Source organism: Nicotiana tabacum, chromosome 11 (genome assembly GCF_000715075.1).
Source record: "Nicotiana tabacum cultivar K326 chromosome 11, ASM71507v2, whole genome shotgun sequence".
NCBI lineage: Eukaryota > Viridiplantae > Streptophyta > Magnoliopsida > Solanales > Solanaceae > Nicotiana > Nicotiana tabacum.
Window position 1 is genome coordinate 45,569,679 of NC_134090.1, and position 4,228 is coordinate 45,573,906.

Genomic DNA, 4,228 nt, shown 5'->3' on the forward strand with positions numbered 1-4,228 from the left:
TAGTGACTCCGGAAAATCGAGTTTCAAATCATTTCTTATCATCTCACTCTAAGAAACGTGGGGACTATCTGTATACGGTCGAAATTAGGTATGCCCGATTTCCCGAGCTCAAGGGATCGCCTTAAGCCCGAACTCATGATAAATCGAGTTCGAGCTCGATGGACCAGGCTCGAGCTCGATGGCAGAGTACAAGGTTTCGAAGAATTAAGTGTTCGAGGAATGTCGGAGCCTAAAATGACTGGCCTCGAGATAATGCCTTTATGGAATTGTAACAGAATGAGCAAGATTCCTGCCATGTCCCCAAGATCATGGCGTAACTCCCGGAATAGATTTGTACGAATCTATACTAGGTGGTTAGACATCTGTCTCAATAAGATTCTTTATTGTAAATAGAAATGTACCTTATTTAGGGTTCCACTATTATATAAAGGGGGCCTCAATCATTTGTAAACATCATCAATCATTGACAAAGAATATACTCTCTTACTTTCTCGCTCATTGTTCATCAGAATTGCCCTTTAGCTTTATTATTCTTGCTTTACTGTTCTTGATCCATCTCGAGGTCACTTTGGCTCGAGGTCAAACTGGTCAACATTCTGGCTTGGTTTTACTTATTCCTTTCATTTATACATCGAATTTCTTGATTAATAATTAGTATTGAACTAAATCACGTATCTTTAAAACCATAAATCAAATTTAATTGTTACTCGTATTTTCGAGGTAAACACTCTTTCTTTAAGCTTTTGTCAATAAGGTAAATCACCTCATCATTATAAACATTACTACCAATTTCTAGTTGTTTTTGTTGCGGTGTATAACTCAGCAAATCAAAAAAAAAAAAAAACATATGAATTATTGATTCACTTTGTTCACTGAATCACTAATATTACCATCAACAGGAATTTCTGCAATCAAAGAACCATTTACTTGGTAGATACCAACTTTAATTTTCGGAACTCAATTCTGGTTCAAAACATTATCAATACTTCCTTCAGTAATTGCTGTGGATTTTAGTTATATCTTGTAAGGTGTAATGCCTCTTGCCAATGCTTTTGGAATAGAAGCAGTATAGTAAGAAGATAGCAATGAATGAAGACGGTGGTCCCAGAACTTAAAGGCTAATTTGCCGCTGACATTTGTGTAGGGTCATTGATCCCATATATTCCTTTGGCAGTTAAAGCACAAACATACTTGCCTTGGCTATAGGGTTCATCTATGACGAGCCACGTGGAGCTAATTTAGCCATTGTTGATACACTGCTATAAACATTATTAATTTATTCTAGGGTAAGTAGGGTATTAAGTATTTGGTTCAAAATTACAAGGAGTGTGTATATATGAATTGAGTGATGTTCATTTAACGTATATTACTCTAGAAAGAATTCCATTGCTTTTTGGTGTATTATTCATCATGGGTTTCAAAGTTTAAACATTAAGTAAATTTCCCTTTCTTGATGTCTGTTACGTTGTTACATGTTTTTGTAGGAGAGTGGGGGGGGAGTACTGTTAATGAACATGATAGGCAATGTCATCCTAGTTTAAATTTGTTCAATATCGTCAAGTTAAGTTGACCTATAATAATATATAACTCATCATAGCAACCCTGATATTGTGACCTGAAAAATGAAGTAATAGCATGTTACAAACGATTAAATTGTATTGATAAATTATGCAATCTGATATATTATAACTTAAATCCTCTTTGGGATTATTACTTGTATCGAAATTTGGCCATATTAAATAGGAGCAGTCATCAATTATTTTGACCTTCTACCAGTTTAAAAATATTTGCCTTCAGAGAGGATCCAAGATAAGATTGGTCTCTGATAGTTTAGAACAGTTTACTGAAGACTACTTTCAGTATAGATTAGAAAAGAACATTGACATCTCACATTTTCTTTTTTTGGTAAAGATTGACATTCCATCTATTAATGGTGCATATATATATATATATATATACATATATATATATATACACACACACACAGCTCTTGCACCAACATATGTACATTGTATATATCATCTTCCATTAGCGCTCTTAGAAGGTAACAAAGTCATATTAGCCATGGATTTTATATGGGCAACAACTCTAATTGTTGGTCTATTAGTATGTGCCTTCTATGAGCCGCTAAACATTCAGAAGAGAAAAAGGTTTCCTCCAGGTCCAAAAGGGCTTCCCATTTTTGGACATCTTCATTTGTTAGGTAAAGATCTACACCAAGATTTACAAAAACTAGCCAAGAATCATGGTCCTATTATGTATGTACGATTGGGATTAGTACCTGCAATCGTTGTCTCGTCTGCTGATGCAGCTGAGAAGTTCCTCAAGACATATGATCACATCATTGCTAGTAGGCCTCATCACGAAGCATCCAGTATTTGGGTTATGGCCAGAAGAATTTGACTTTTGCAAAGTATGGTGCATATTGGCGTAACATGCGCAGACTGTGCACTGTTCACCTTTCGAATAGCCACAAGATGAATTCATTTCGATCCATGAGAAAGAAAGAAGTTGAACTTCTGATTGAATCGCTTAAAGAACAAGCTCATGATCACGTTGCTGTTGATCTTAGTGCAAAGATTATGTCGTTGAATGCTAACTTGACTTGCTTAATGGTATTTGGAAACAAATACATGGATGAGGACTTGGATAAGAGGGGATTCAAAGCTGTAGTTCAATATGTTGTCCGTTTAGCAGGAACACCAAATCTTAGAGAGTTTTTCCCATTTCTTGGTGTTATTGATCTCCAGGGATTCACTCGCAAACTCAAGGATCTTTCGAAGGTGCTTGATAAGTTTGTCGAGAGGATCATTGATGAACATGCTGTCTCATGACCAGAAACAAACTAAGGACTTTGTGGATACTATGATGGACATTATGCAATCAGGAGAAGGAGAATTTCAGTTTGATCGTCGAGATATAAAAGCCATCCTCTAAGTATGTAATTGTTTCCCATTCAAATACTAATATAAGCTCAAAATACCACTATCTTTAATATTGATTCTACTTCCTTTTCAATACAGGACATGCTAATTGCAGCAATGGACACTTCAGCCACATCAGTAGAATGGATACTCACTGAGCTTCTAAGGTACCCTCAAGCGATGAAGAAATTACAAAGAGAGTTGGAAGAAGTTGTAGGCATGGACAGAATGGTTGAAGAATCAGACCTGGAGAATTTAAAGTACTTAGGCATGGTTGTAAAAGAGGGCCTGAGGCTGCATTCCATAGTGCCACTAATGCACCATGAGGCCATGGAAGATTGTGTAGTCAACGGCTTCCACATACAAAAGGGATCCCGAATCATGATAAATTGTTACGCGATTCAGAGGGATCCAAATGTTTGGCCTGAGCCTGAGAAGTTTTTGCCTGAGAGATTTGTGGGGAGCAGCATAGATATTCGTGGACGCCACTTCCAACTTTTACCATTTAGCTCTGGTAGAAGAAGCTGTCCTGAAATGCAGTTGGGGATTACTATTGTTCGCCTTGTGGTAGCACAATTGGTGCATTGCTTGGATTGGGAGATTCCAAATGGTATGCAGCCTCTTGATTTAGACGTTGATGAGCAGTTTGGGATAGTATTATGCAAAGAAAAGCCTTTGATGGTTATTCCAACGTATAGACTAAATGTATGATGGATGTAGGAATTTAAATTTAGACACGTTATCTTCTGGTTGTACCTATTGAACACCTCATATTCAGGTTCTGCTCTTTTGATATTTGTGATTGTTGTGTGCTTTATCTGCTATTCGGGTACGCGTTCTTGGGTTTGTCCTTCTCTTGTTACGGACATTCTCGTTCATTTGAACATGGGCCCTTGGGGAGCGGTGGTTCCCCCGGTAATCATGTGGATGTTAAGTTGGAGGACCTTCTCTTTCGTCCGGGTTGAATAGGGTGGTTTGTCGGCCTCTAGGACGGTCATTTCCCTTTCTCTATTGCTTTCGAGGTAGTCGTTCATAACCCCGTTTACTGAGCCAGACATTTTGACATGAAATCAAGAGATCTTGGACAAGAAAAAGTGTGAAAGATAACTTGTGTTTTCTCGATGAAACTAGCAAGAAAATAATCACTATTAATTTTAGCCCCACGGTGGCCGCCAAACTGTTTACCGTGGAAATGGTAACAATAATTAAATTTGTAAATAGGGTTCTAAAAATACGTGATCTATTTTTATGCTAGCTATTAGAGCAGATGATGCTAGGAATATAAAGTTTAACGATGTAGTGCG

The 4,228-nt window shown here is 37.3% G+C and overlaps 1 pseudogene; it reads left to right on the forward strand.

Annotated features, from left to right (window-relative positions):
- The first annotated feature begins 2,064 nt into the window (after window positions 1-2,064).
- Window positions 2,065-3,635, forward strand: LOC107766673 (cytochrome P450 71AU50-like; annotated as a pseudogene).
- Window positions 3,636-4,228: the final 593 nt, after the last annotated feature.